Source organism: Phocoena sinus, chromosome 3, assembly GCF_008692025.1.
Source record: "Phocoena sinus isolate mPhoSin1 chromosome 3, mPhoSin1.pri, whole genome shotgun sequence".
Taxonomy (NCBI): Eukaryota; Metazoa; Chordata; class Mammalia; order Artiodactyla; family Phocoenidae; genus Phocoena; species Phocoena sinus.
Window position 1 is genome coordinate 33,414,424 of NC_045765.1, and position 16,105 is coordinate 33,430,528.

Genomic DNA, 16,105 nt, shown 5'->3' on the forward strand with positions numbered 1-16,105 from the left:
TTACATTAAGTGCAAAACAGATCATTTATAGTATTGTTACTGAGAATACATGTTACTATTTTAACTAAAATTTGATTAGTATCTTAAAAATGGAATACACATTGCTACTGTAAAGTGGCCATGGAGATAAGACTGACTTTATAGCACTCTTTAAAAAAATGCTAGGATTGTTTCCCGTGCTGCTGATGGCAACATGACAGGTGGAAACTCTAGAAGATAAAACTTTCTAAAGTGTAAAATATGAGACTATTTAAGAGGGCAATAAAGTATCTAATCTTTCTGAGCAGCCTAGATGAAGCCATAGCCTGAAGACACCTGTATTTGGAGCACTGCTTGTGTTACATTAAGATGTGCTAGGTTCCCCACACAGGGGCTCTGTGGGTTGTGGGAGGTCCCTCCAGTGCTGGAGCAAGAAGGATCTGCTTAACTGTTGGCTTGTAAGAAAAGTGCATGGGTTCAGTTTCATGATTATAATGGATAACTTTTTGCTATGGAAATAAAAATATGAAAATATGAATGTAATTGGCAGGAGTGTTATCATGCTTTTCTAAACAAAATTCTGAAAGCAATATTGAATGAATTTCTTTGAAGTCTAGTGGACATTCACAAAGACAACTTTATGAACTCCAAGTATTCCTCTGATGATGTCTTCATTCTCTAGAACAGAGGGCAGCAAAACTATAGCCCACAGGTCAAATCTGGCTCATTGCCTATTTTCGTTTTGTTTTATTAGAGCAGTTTTAGGTTCACAGAAAAATTGAACAGAAAGTAGAGAGTCCCCAGCAGAAAGTGTGCTCTCACCCCACCCACAGTTTCCCCTATTATTAACATCTTGCATTAGTGTGGTACATTTGTTAAAACTGAGTAACCAATATTGATACATTTGTATTAACTAAAGTTCAAAGTTTACATTAGGGTTCACTCTTTACATTGTACATTCTATGAGTTTTGCCAAATGCATAATGTCATGTATCCACCATTACCTATCATGGAGAAGAGTTAGTTCCACTGCCCTAAAAATCCCCTGTGAGTATTCTAATGAACAAAACACATAAATTTTCAACTCTTCTGAGTAAATTCCAAGGAGCATCATTGCTGGAACGTGTGGCAATAGTATGTTTACTTTTGTAAGAAACCGCCAAACTGTCTTCCAAAGTGGCTACCATTTTGCATTCCCACCAACAATGAATGAGAGTTCTTATTGCTTCACATCCTTGCCAGAAGTTGGTGTTGCCAGTGTGTTGGATTTTGGCCATTCTAATAGGTGTTGGTAGTTACCTGTTTTCATTAATAAAATTGTATTGGAACATAGGTGTACTTGTTCCTTTACCTGTGGTCTGTGGCTGCTTTCATGCTACATTGGCAGAGTTCAGTAGTTGCGACAGACACCATATGGCTCACAAAGCCTAAACTATTAACTATCTGGCTTTTTATGGAAAAAGTTTGTGGAGACTTGCTTTAGAATATTTTTTTTCAGTGCATTCCCTGATGACTGTTTTAGAATTTATACAGGTCCATCCTACAAAGAACTTGGCAAAAATGAGACTTTTGTGTTCCTCTCTTTGTTGAACAAAACACCTTTTGGGGGACATTATATAAACAGAGGTTGCCCCAGACCAATAAAATGTCATCACAAACTGTATAACCACAAATAGAATAATCTTGAAACCATAGATGACCTTCGTAGGATGCATATATATGAAAGTGTATGTATATATGTGTACATATGTGTAAGTATTTACTAATTAAGAATAGTTTTCATGATTGAAAAATCCCACTTGTGGTCAGGTTTGCTTCTGCTTCCCAACCTTCTTATTATACTTGGCAATAAAACCGAACGCACTACTTATACACACCATGACGTGGATTATCTTGAAAGATGCCAGATAGAAAAGAATGCATGGTTTTCATTTGTGCTTAGTATCAATATTAATATAATTATCACAAAAGATAGAAATTGGTTGCTTGCAAAAGAATGTGCTTGGAATGAATTTGAAGATGTAAGTTATCATGGCATGGAGAGAAAAACTAGTTTCTACTCATGGATTCAATGTGAGCTATCTATTGGTCACAGTGTTCCCTGGAGCAGTGTTTCCAAATCTGGTTGCTTACAGATTTCCAAACCTGACTCCATTCTGCCTGATTTATAATCTGAATTATGGGTCACCCAAGGTGACTCTGATAGAGTTGTCAGAGACTCCACAAAATAAGACCCTTATTTTTAACTCTACCAAGTATCTAAGAAATGATTTACAAATTGAGAACCAGTGTTCTCAACGCAAGTGATGCTTGGGGAAGTTAGTCTATTTTGATTGGTAATTTGTCCAACATCGTTTAAATGAAATTCTTTTGATGATGTGTGCATGCCTAATCTCCTTCAGAAATATTTTATCATTTGAAATAGGAATGTGGAATTCCAAATCACCCTAAACACGATTTTGCTAACGAAGTAGCCAAAATTCTCATTCACCTCTCATCCCACGTCACTCAGCCACCTGTCTTAGTTTTCTGATTACATGGCGCAGGCTGGGCACAGAGATAATGCCTTTACAAACTGTTACTGCCACGAAAATTGTCAACAAACCGCATGAGGTTGAACAGGCTGAGTCAGTATAGCCATCTTTGTTTAGCAAAGCACTGCACCCTGTATGCTCACAGTGCTTTTTTTAATCTTTCAGGTTGAAACATCCAACTCATCCTAAAGCATTCGTTCTGTAATTTCTGATCAGAAACCTATGAAAGTTAGGTGATGTGCTGAGAAGAGAACAGCAGATCTGCCCTCTGGGGTGGTCGAATCTATCTAGTGTTAAATTAATTAAACAACGAGGCCCTTAGACTGCGGAGGCGCTAATGCTGTGGCCTACGTGAGCAAACCAAAATCTAAGCCTGCAAATGCTTTAGGGTTCCAAAATCAATACACTAAGGACAACCAATCACAAACAGCCAACTAGGCTTTAAGCTATAGCCAAGTTATGCTTTCCTTTCTCGGCTTCTGCACTTTCTCTAGACACGTTTCCCCGCCCCGTTCTTCTCGGCAGAGCCCTCTTAACCACTGAAGGTTTGGCACTGCCTGGTTCCAATTGATTTTTGCTCAAATAAACTTAAAATTTTTAATATGACTCAGTTTATCTCAACATGATATATAGTAAAAAAAAAAAAGTCATAAATTTTCTCTCTTGGCTTCTTCCTCTTTAAAATCTGAATAATTCTTTTGATGTCACATCATTACGGATTAATTACGAGCATGTGAGTAAAAACACGCTAAAGGGAGAGAGACACATCCATCTCTCTTCAACTCACCTTTTCACCTCCCTCGTCTGGTTTGGCATATCTTGCTGGAGTATTATGGAAGATTCCCTACTGCTCTTCCACTCTGCAGTCTAGCCTCCCTCCAGTTCACTGTGGACTTTTGTTGTGTTATTCTTCCTAAACAATATGTGTTATCTACTTTTGAAGCTTCCTAGTTTCTGACAGGGCAGTGTTTACAATCATTTATTTAGCATTTAAAGCCCCTTACAACTGGGTCCATATGAACCTCCTTCAGTCAATCTGAATGTATGGCTGCTCCCTGTGCAAAGTGATTTTTACTCTGTACGTGCTATTTCATCTGCCTGGAATGCATTTCTTACCCACCATTTCTACTTGCCTGGAATGCATTTTATTTTATTTTTGTTACCCGTCATTTTCATTATAGACTTTTCTATTTCTTTTTTTAAAGCCCAGCTGACAATGTTTAACATCATCTGGATTTTGCTAACCTCTCTGACCCAGTGGTAAATACTTTTTCCTTTGTGCGCCCTATAGCATCCTGTTATTTCAGAAACCATCTGTGACACTTACGCTTCCTCTTAGTGTAGATATTTATATACTTGATTTTATATGTTAAGGTATGTGTTTCTTTCAAATTTTAATGTTTTTGATATTGGGTTTATCTTAAAAACTCTATGTATATTTATTGATTTTCTTTTTTCCTATAAAATTATTATTTTGATTTAACTCCAATTGATGGTGTCTTATGTTCAGTGAAATAGACACTTTGCCTTGTGTCCGTTTGCTATAACGTGGGTTTCTTGGGTGACAAGGACCATGTGTTACACAATTTTCTATTTTCCACAGCTCCTTGCACATAATAGGTAATCAATAAATGCTTTTTAAAGGAACGAAATACACAAAATGATATAAAAGTGAAAGATAACAACATACTGTTCCTTGGCTGTGTGTGAAATGAGATTCTGCACTTTGAAGGTTCTCTGGGAGTTCAAGTCATAAATCCTTCTCCAATATTTATATCATTTATGCCTATTGTACACCTGTCATGATATACTGGGAGAGACAAAATGTACTTTGCCTCTCATGACGTTTTTGTTTTTTTTTTTTCATGACGTTTTAAGCATGATCTGTTTATTTTTTCTCCAGTCCAGCTACTGTAATAATTTTTATGTCAGACTGCTTAAGTAGGCAATAATACCTTTTGCTTTGCTTTCTTTTGTTTCAGTAATCTTGCTCAGCCAGCAGGGAGGCCTATTAGTAGCTTTCTTGGAATCTATTTACAATAAATCCTTTCTATTTACTGTGTATAGCTCTTTGCCAAAAGTCATCCAAGCAGTTTTGATGCTTCTTCCTGGCCCTAAGTTGGAAGAAACATCAATTCAAATTGCTTCAAATAGATTTCCAATTATTTCTGTGCTTAGAGCATTGAGAGATTTACCCTGAAAATTTACTATCCTTCTGTTTTGTACTTTAAGTTTTTTCTTCCATTTTTTAAAAAAGGCGCTTAAATGTATCAGAAATTATCTTCACTTGATCTTTGAACCAAAGCATCTCTTCACTATTCTCCTTTCCCTCCTTGGATTGTTATTCTGAGTTTTTTAAGGATAAAGATAAAATAAAAAATAAGAAGCCTAACCCATGCAATGACTTTCATTTTTTATTATGTGTTCCTAATCCCTGTCTGAATAGCAAAAATAATTATAGCAGCTAACATTTTATGTTTACCTTTTGCTATGTACTGTGGGAAGCATTTTATGTCAATTATCTTAGTTAATTTTTAAAAAAAATTTTTCGAGAAGAGGGCTATTTTTTTAATTTTTATTTTTAAAAGGGAGACTTTTTTTTTTTTGCTGCGTTGAGTCTTCATTGGTGCGCACGGGCTTTCTGTAGTTGTGGCTAGCAGAGCCTACTCTTCGTTGTGGTGTGTGGGCTGCTCATTGCCGTGGCTTCTCCTGTTGCGGAGCATGAGCTCTAGGTGCACAGGCTTCAGTAGTTGTGGCATGCAGGCTCAGTAGTTGTGGCTCGTGGGCTCAGTAGTTGTGGCTCGCGGGCTCTAGAGTGCAGGCTCAGTAGTTGTGGCACACGGGCTTAGTTGCTCTACAGCATGTGGGCTCTGGGACAAGGCTTGAACCCATGTCCCCTGCATTGGCAGGCAGATTCTGAACCACTGTGCCACCAGGGAAGTACCTTTCTTAATTTTTACAGTAAACTTATGAGGAAGAATTGTTATTATTCCTGTCAAATGTAAGGCAGATGATATAATTTCTTTTCTCAAAATCCTCTAATAGCTTTTCATTCTCTTTAGGGTCCTTGCTATGAACTAACAGGTCTGTTCCCCAGCTCTGACCCCCTTTACTTCTTGACTTCCTCTTCTGACACTCTACCCTTCATCTCTCTGCTTTTGCTACCTTTTCTTGTCAGGCATAGTCTTGCCTCAGGGCCTTTGCACTTGCCACTCATGAAATGCTGTTTCTTTCCATGGATATCCACACTTGTTCCCTCACTTTCTTCAGGTCATCATCAAGGTCGTCTTCTTGGTGACATCTTACCTGTCCCACTCTAAAATATCTATCAAACACCTATGTAATACTCCTCCAGTTTTGCCTCTTTCATTTCAAAGTGTGAAGGCAGAGATTGTAGCCTCTTTTGTGAACTTCTGTGTTTTCAAACCCTAGAGCAGTGTCTGACACATAACAGGAACACAGTAAATATGTGTTGAATGTATAAATGTATGAATTAGAGACATTAAGTAATTTAAATTATTTTAACTAGTAATTAGTGGAGCTAAGGTTCCACATAGATCGTTTTATCTTTTCACATTCAGCTTTTGAATATACTTCAGGAATTTGTTGTATAAAAAGTGGAAGGTTGTCTGTAGCTTCTCCATAAGTAATTCTTCTACATTATATTGTTTGACAAAATAGACCAAGACTCTCTGTTCAGAGTTGACTTAGATTCCTAAATGTCTTTCGGAAGCATTTTTAGATAACATCATGCACACAAGTTGTCTTCTTTGAATTTATTTTTTAACTGAAATGTCTCCATAAACTTCTCATCTCTGAACTGCCAAATTATACCACAGTCTGTTGATCAAGATTGATTCTGAGCATGTGGGACACATTTTTAAACAAGAAAGAATCTTGTTTGTCATTTGTAATGTGATAGCTAATGCACTGGAAACAGATTGCATGGACATTAAACTTCTGTCCACACATCTATGTTCAACAACTCAAACAATAAATATTTGCCTTGATGATTGCTTTCGCTGGAGAATGCAAACTGCCATGGCTTCAAATTTTTTTTTATTCCTGTTCTTTTCTAAAGAAACTTTGACTTGAATATAAACACTGGCAAGGAAAATGTATCATTTTTAATACACATTTTGAGAGACTAGTTTGTTGATATGCTTCTGGAACAAAAGCTAGAGTATAATCAGTCTACTAATAGGAGCAGAAAGTCATTTCTTAAAATGACTCTACAGCCACCTTGTTAATGTTGAGGATGATTTGAGCTGACTGATTATATTGCTGCTTTCTTCTTATAAGAGATCCCAGTGCATGAAGTGGTTGTATATGTAATTTAGGTTTCCATGATTTCCAGCAACCTAATGATACACAGAAAGTTGGAATAAAATCCCCACTTTTTCCCAGATAAAATAGGCACATTTTCACTCTTTGAACATCTGCCTTTTAAAGACAGAAGGGTATTGTGGTTGATGGAAAGATGATAGTTTAATGCCTCTTTGGTGATTTGCTTTTCTAATAAATTATTTCAAAGTTGTCCTGCTAGTGCTCTGGGGACCCAGCAACATTATTGTATATAGTTTCAGGATAGAAAGAGGGTAGAAGAGGCAGCTTAGCCAAGAGGCAGCTTAGCCTAGAGGCAGCTTAAGCTATAGTACTTCAGACAATACTAAACTATACTAAACTATACTCTACTCTACTATACCATACTATACTTTAAACTTATACTTCCAGACAAGTATTTTAGTGGTTTATATTTGAATCACAGCTCTGTAATTCAACAACGCTTTATAAAATCCCCCTTCCTCTCTCATTTCTTAATATACCATAGTATCCCTGAATGTTTCATTCTCTCGCTTTATTTCCTGTCTTACCAAACCCCAAACCGTGTGTCCATTGTTCTTGGAAGCATCCTCATTCCTCCAATCAGATATCACGATACCTGTTCTCCAAAGTCAGGATGATAATATCCTGGGGACTGGGTTTTCAAGAGAGCAGAGAAGAAGGAAGAGAAAGAGAATGAGCAAATTCTTTATAACTGGAGGTGATGTAAGAAGGCTAGGATCAGTCAAATGTTAAATTTCTTTTGTCTCCATCAGAATATTTTTACCTAAGATCAGGTCTATTAATATGAAGGGCTCCACAATGGTCAGGTAAAAGTAGCATGCCTGTAACCTACAGTGTGTTCAGAGATATGAAAATAGACATTTGGGAAGGTATAATTTTGACTTTAACACAGGAGAACTAAGATATTACAACAGTAATTAATTCTTTAGTCATTCTGAATGTAACATGTTAAGTTTGCCTTTGGTTTGGACTTTATAATGAGAACATAATTGGGATCATGGACGTTTCCCTTTCTTCCTTTTGGAGAATGTCCACCCCCCTTTCTATCATTATCTCCAAGCTCCTATAAGACAGTCCATGTGGAGTTTTTGATCATGCGGGCTTCCTTCCTAACCTGATGAGCTGAAACGGGATGACGTTTTAGTTTTCCTTCTAACCAGTCTTGAGCTAGTTATAGTGGATTAACTTCCTCTTTCTTAGTCTTTAAGGCTTGCCTGATTCATCTTGGTTCTCACTATACATTTACAGATACATAGTGAACTCCTACTATGTTCCAACTACTGTGTTAGGTACAGGTTATATCCATGATGTGTCCCTGCCACAATTTTGCTTTCAGACTCAGAACTAGTGTTCAGCAGAATGAACCCTTAACTCATGTCTACCCTGCTAAAATATGCTTGTCTAAATCTTTATCATCAAAATTCTCCTGAGAGTAGGGAAAATGGTAATCAAAGGGCTAATCCTCTTCCTTCCGTTTCCCCATCCTATAATATCTTCATTTGAGCAAAAGGTTTCTGTCATGTTCTTTGCTCCCAGGGTGGGTATCAAGTTTCACCTCTGTATTTGTTTTTCTTTTGGAAGTGGGTATTGCTTTCTTGATTGCATATACAAGACTCCTGCCCAGTTTGTTCCTAATTTGGGGCAAAGAGCATGACTGTATATTTAAGTGGGGTGGTGAAGGACAAAATCCTAACTGACTTGAAGTTACTGACAAAATCGTAACTGACTCGCACAATGAGATCAATCTGTTTCTAGCAGTCAGTCTTAGTTTGGGTCCCCCCAGGAGCAGATCTTGAGACAATAGAAGGACTTGAGTGCAAGTAGTTAGCTTGGCAGGTGCAGGAAACATGAGTAGGGGAGTGGGGAAGAGACACAAGGAAGGTGGGGTAGCCAGTGTGCGAAGAACTATCAATGCAGCCACTGCTATTGGTAACTAGATCTTAACACCTCTGGGAAGTTCTGAAAAAATGGTGTAAAACACGTATCTTGCCTGTGGGGTGAGCAAGCTGGGCATTTACCAAGCAACTCCATTCAGCCCTTGGTTTAGACTGCTCCCTGGGGTAGAGGTGTTAGTTCCCTCCACCGCAGGTCTGCTGGGTGCAAGGTGTGGCAGCCTTCCAAGTCTTCAAAGGCTCCTGGGCAAAGAGATGCAGATTCTGGCCATTGGTATTTGTACAGGAGCACACTGCAGTAACAAGACCAGAGGGATATGGGCAGGGAACCAGCAACACCTGCTGTAGACTGATAGTCCACAATTTTTATTTTTATGATTTCCAGTTATTTGGCACATGCAAAATGCTTAGCACTTATTTCTCAGCCCATTTAAAGTACTCAAAAGTTTACTTTTTTCTTATTCTTTTGGGTAAATAAAATTTCTGCATCATGAAATAACTTGACGTGACTAATCTTCATACCTGAACACTTAATTTATCAATGACAGGATTAGTGCAAAACTAGTCTTATCAAGTAATATTTCAGGGTGTTGTATATTTGATCAAAACTATTTTGGTAAGTTCTATTATAGCCCTGCTATTTGTGATTGGAATTTCTTCATACATTTTTAATGCTTAGAATAGACACATGCTAACCTGCCTGTAGAATTTTAAAATGCTAGAGCTAAAAATAAACATACAGATTATACAATCAGGGCTCTCGCCACCTGGTAGCTATTCAGCAGATGAGGAAACTAAGGGTCAGCGAGAACCACTTGCCTAAAGCTCTGAAAATAGTCTTTTCTTTCTATAACCCTGCATACAACTGGAGAGAACTCTAGATCCAGGGTAAAATGTTTTGTTTTCCTGGGACTGAGGATTAGATTATAAACTTCTAGAACTAATGTGGAAGTCTCTGCATTTAGAGTTGTTGGCTACGTCTTGGAACTTAAACCACTTGTTCCTGGGGTTTCTTTTCTCCTTGAGGTGGAGATACAACAGTGATAGGGTTTCCTTATCTTTGTGGATCATACATATGGCTCAGATGGGGTACTTATTATTTTTTTAAACATAGGTTTGACTTTCATCATCTACATACTCCTTGCACCCAGTCTGTTGGCCTCATTTTATGTTTAACACTGTGCTTTGATGCTTGACTTCTTATTAATTTTACTTCCAGAAAAATTCCCTGGACTGGCTTCTATTATAAAGGCTTTTTATTAAAACTGAGAAGAGTAAAGTGTATAAGCAAGTGGGAATACTTTAAATTCTCTCCATCTTGATTCCTACTAGATATTTAAAATTTATAATAAAGCAAAATACATTGAATGCCCAGACATTTAAATATGGACTTTCTTTTGCTTTTACTCATTGTTGCATGCTTCTCAGTATTGAGGCAACAGAAACTGTGAAATTTTTCTTGGGAATTCTTAAAGGGCTATCAAAATTATTAAATAAAACAAATTCCCTTAGGTGATAATGAATTTTTAACTAACTGTTAGGACAGAAATCTCTTTTTTGTAAAGATGATTCTAAATTAAAAGGTATTGTCAAATAGAGTAATCCAAAAATTAAAAGGTGATCAAAAAGAATCTCAACTACATGGAAACTAAGAAATTCACTCCCAGATTATTCTCAAATCCAAGAGAAGACAGTGAATATTGCAAATTCTTTAGAAAGCAATTTAATGAGACACATCACATACAAACCTACAGGCTATAGTACAAGTTGTAATCAGAGTTCTAATGCTTACCTTAGGAGAGAAACCAAAAAATAAAAGAATTAAGAAGTTAGGAAAAAGAAAAATAAAGCAAGAAGAGGGACTTCCCTTGTGGCACAGTGGTTGAGAATCCACCTGCCAATGCAGGGGACACGGGTTCGATCCCTGCTCCAGGAAGATCCCATATGCCGCGGAGCAACTAAGCCCGTGTGCCACAACTATTGAGCCCATGCTCTAGAGCCCTTGAGCCACAACTACTGAGCCTGTGCACCACAACTACTGAAACCCATGCACCCTAGAGCCCACGTGCCACAACTACGGAGCCCACGTGCTGCAACTACTGAAGCCCATGCGCCTAGAGCCCGTACTCCACAACAAGAGAAGCCACTGCAATGAGGAGCCTGCGCACTGCAGCGAAGAATATCTCCCGCTCACTGCAATGAGAGAAAGCCTGCACGCAGCAACGAAGACCCAACACAGCTAAAAATAAATAAAACTTAAAAGAAAAAGCAAGAAGAGACAAATAGAAATAAAAGATGTTATTTATAAAAAAGAAGGCAAAAATTTTTTTAAATTCTAGAGAAGATAAATAAATACTAATCTGGTTCTTTGAAAATGACAGTAACATCATTACCCCTTAAAGTCTATTAAGGAAAATAATAGAGAGTAAAAATATTGAAAATGACCAAAGAGTAGCACATATTTATTTGTTGAATCATGAAGTTATAGAGTGGGAACTATGTGCAGGACATTGTACTGATAAACACCTTATTACATTTAATCTTCACAAAGACCCTTTTGTGATGGGCACTACTTTTATCCTCATTTTACCTGTGAAGAATCTGAGGCTTAGCAAGATTAGAGAAAGTAATGTGTGCAAGATTACACAGCTGGAAGTCAAACCCAGGATATCAAATCCAGCACCTTCATCCCTAACCATTGGTTGGAGATGGCAGTTCTTATTTATTTATCTTTAGTTACAGTTCTAATGGAAAACCCCAGTGTGGGTTCTATAAATCACCCTTCTAAGAATTCTAGTGTGAAGTTTAAAGTACTTTTTAGTTAAAGAAAATTTCCAGGAAAAGTCCTACGGAATAGCATCAAACTTCTAAAAGTTTGTTGTTGCAAATGCATAGAAGTATCTTTTGGATAATCACCTACTACAAATGTGGGAAATTTAGTATCAGTTGTGGGTAGTGAATCTGAACTCTTTCAGCCCCAAGGTTCTGTCCTTCCTCTGGTTAACAGGACGAACTTTGTAGGAGGGAGTACATTCTCTCACCTGTAGAGTCTGACCATGGCAATTACAGTAACATGAGTTCTTCAAAACTGGATTTCTTCTGCCCTCTACTGAAAAGTCTTTTTAGGACTAAGAAAAAACTAAGATTTAATGAGAACAGAAATCCCATGGCCATGGTTGAGACTTTAAAATAGAAAGACTATTTACTAAAACTACATTATTTTTCTCTTCACACTTAAAATGCTCATTGCTCTAAACATGCAGTTTCTGAATCTGTTCAACTGTCTGCTTATTTTCTTGTTAATGCAAACCATGAATATGTTATCTGAATCTAATTTAACAATTTGAACTTCCGTTAACACCACAAATAAAATTGATTCACTCTCTCAGCACAACGTATAAATCCTTTCAGGGTAAGGTATGGTGCTTTAAGTTATACAGGTACAAATTTCTAATATTTAAATAAAAATATTCTCCTCAGTTCCAGCATTTCATACACTCTTTGATAAAAGAAAGGATGTTATGTTATGGAAATAAAGTCAAATAATTTTGGAAGGAACATAGGGTCTGTTCCTTGGTTGGGTGCCAGTGATAGTCTGGCCTCAGTGAAGGGAAATGTCCAAATATTTCCCTTGGAGGGTAGTAAAACATTTAGAGCAAAATAGTAAAATGCATTAATCAGTTATTAATAGGGTAGCAAATAGCATGGGTGTTAAATCAAGCATCTGATTAAGTAATAAATATTGAGTTAGCAAAAAATATTTAAGGAATCCTTTTATTTTTTTTTATTTTTATTTTTTTTTGCGGTATGCGGGCCTCTCACTGTTGTGGCCTCTCCCATTGTGGAGCACAGGTTCCAAACACGCAGGCTCAGCGGCCATGGCTCACAGGCCCAGCCGCTCCGCGGCATGTGGGATCCTCCCGGACCAGGGCACGAACCCATGTCCCCTGCATCGGCAGACGGACTCTCAACCACTGCGCCACCAGGGAAGCCCTAAGGAATCCTTTTAGAGAGAGACCTTCACTGTAATGTAAGCTACTTATGTCAAATCCTTGTCTTGATTTTCCTTATGCACTTGAAGTGCTTGGCAAGCACTGGCACATAGTAGGTTCACAAATACTTGGTTGAAGGAAAAAAAGCTTATTTTACTTATACTAGTGAAATATGTTAATGCAGAGCAAACATTTTAGATAAAAGGCAGAAAGGATTTTCTCTATTTGATATCTGTTGAGAACCAAAGCATGTAATCAAATTAGTTGGGTATTTCTCAGGATGCTGAATGGCTCTGCAGAAAGGCACAGATGTAATCGTGGGTTAGAAATTCTTTGCAACAGTAATGAAGCCAATAAACTTGGAAGATTAAAAGAGATTCACTTCTAAGGAATTACAGTGGACTTTGTTAACTTAATTAACTTGTATGTCTAATCTTTTTTAAGTCTAGTGGCAAAAGGCTTCTTTTTATGAGACTGAGTTGGAAAATTCTCATTTAGACCACCATAACATATTAGATTATGAAATTATTTCTTTCAGGCTTGTGAGAATTTTAAATCTAGGTTCCTTTCAGTGGAATATAGGTTTTTAATGGGCAAGTAAACATTCTTCTTAATTTTCCAGCAATGTGCAAAAATCAAATCACTGGGGCATTAGTCATTAGAGATTCATTTCAGTTATAACCCTAAAGTTGTCCCATGGAAGAAGAATGGGTGGATAGGAGAACTAAAATCATAGAATTTTAAATGTCACATTGCAGGTGATTATAATTCAGTATATTTTTAGCTGAGTTCTCCATAATCAGAGCTCATCAGACTATTGACTATATTCAAGAGCTAAGTAATTAAAAGGAAGAAGTCAACATCACAAGTTAAATTTACCTAATCTCCATGATTATTCTGGCCCATGTTGTTAACTTTTGTGACTTCCTGGGATGTAACTTTTGGACCCTATAATCATGTACTTATGACTTGCTAGAGCTTTGCAAATATATGTATTTTCCAACAAACTTCAGATATAGATAAAACCAATCTCAAATGATAGTATTGGAGTATTTTGTCCTTGAAGGGAAAATCTTAGCCAAAAAATGTAATAATTCAACATTTAACTTAATTTGACTTTGAAAATGGTATTTCAATAAATGATTAAGGCTTTAAAGAAGAATGCATTGTTTCTCCACACTTAAAATTTAAAACACAATGGAAAGAAGGATAGGAATAAACTACCAGTTGACAAAATTTTTAAATTCAGTAAACTGTGCGTAGACTTGTAGTATAGCTGTTGACATCTGTATAGTTTGCTTACAGTGACTGTAACCTTTTCAGAGGGTCCAATGGATAGGTCTTAACTTTAACTATAAAGGCAGTTTGGAGAAATAATCCAGAGAAATTGTTCTTTTGAGCCCCTTCATGCAAAATGCAAGAATCCTTGCTCTGATCCACCTACCTATTTAATAGTTTGCTTAGTAAAGGATTATGCCAGAGTCACGAGCTAGGTCTTAAGGCCAATTAAGGCTTGGTGAAAGGAAGATGTAACTAATTGATGTCCACATAGCTTAGAGTCTATTTGATCTAGGTCAGGTGAAAATCTAGGCTCAATGACCATTTTTTCTTTAACTTATTATTTAAATGTCTTCTTTTTATAATTAGGAAAGTAATATATGCTCACTGTTTCCAGTGAAAAAGGAAGCAAAGATACATGAAGAGAGAGGTTATTCCTCTTTCCCTACTCCTTTCCTACCTTAAAAAATGTTATTGGCACAACTTTATGCTTTCCCATACAAAAGTATGAGTACATATCAAAAAAGTGTATGCTTTATAGTTGTTTGTTTTTATAAAAATGCATCACGTTAAATATATTACTCTAAATTTTAATTTCCTCATTTAACAATATGAATAGATTTCTCAAGACAAGTGATATAGATCTAACCATGTATCAGAAACACATGGATAACCTAAGACACAGATTACTGGGCCCATCCTCACAGATTCCAATTCAGCAGGCCTGGCGTGGGACCAGAGAACATGCTTTTCTATCAAGTTCCTGGGTGATGCTGAGGCTGCTGGTCCAAGGGCCACACTTGGAGAGTCATTGGCCTAATCTATTCTTTTTGATAGCTATGGACTGTTACATGGAGTAGATGTACTGTGATTTATCCAACCATTTCCCTTGTTGGTGTCCCTTTATTTTTTCTTTTATTCTGCTACTATAAAATAGTGTTGCAATAGACATCTTTGTTCATAGAACACAGGGTTTTTATTACTAATGGATAGATTTCCAAATCGAGATTAATAGGTCAATCCAAGAGGTCATTGCAATTCACAAATTATTTCCTATCAGAGGTTATGTCTCCCTGTATTTTCATCAGTGCTTTTTTCTCACTATATTATTATTTCTATATGAGATTAATGAAAAAATGACATCTTGTTGCTTTTACTTGCATTCCTTTAAACCCTAGAGAGGTTAAGAGAATTTTTGTGTATTTATTGACCATTAGAATTTCTTCTTCTATCTTTGTCTTTTCATCCATCTTTCCTTCAGTTACTTACCTTTTTCTTAATTATTTCTGGAGATCTTTTAATACAAGGAATATTAACCCTTTATCTAAGATAGGCATTGAAAATATTTTCCTCAGTTTCTCATTTCTCTTTAATTCTGCTTATGGTATATTTGCCATGAAAGGTGTTTAATTTTTACATAATGAAATATTACATAAGGCTTTTAGGTCTCCTATTTTGCCTAGGGATAATCTTGTATAATGCAAGGTTACACAAGGTTAAATTTCTTTAATTTAAGAAAGGTTAAATTTCTTGTAATGTTTTAACCATTATGTATTTTGCATTTAAAAACTTATTTCATCTGGAATTAATTTTAAAATAGCATGTGAAATTGGGGTACAAGTGGCAGGCCTTTCCCCACTTCAGGGACAGGGCATTTTTCTCCTCTGTGTAATTTCTTCCAGGCCTCTGGGTCAGTAGGACCACATGCAGCAAATGGACAGGGGCAGTCTTTCTGGAAGAGAAGCCCAGGCTTCTGCTTGCTGATTTCCTTCAAGAAACAAAGAAACCTGAGTCATCATTGGAGACCCCAAACATAGGTAAGCCCTTTCCCTTGGGTCTGATCCCTTGGCTTAGATCACAAAAGAGAATAATTTACAGCTGATTCTTGGTCCTTAAAGACACCTTTGAAGTGTTATATGTCCTGCTCACCAGCCTCCCATCCCAATATGGTATTATTTAGAAAGGGTATTTAGAGTGAATCAGGAATCTGTGTTCAAGCTGCTCTCTTCTCAGAACACAAACATTACACAGTTAATACATGTTTATACTCATTGGGGGAAAATTAGTAAATAGAGATTAGCCA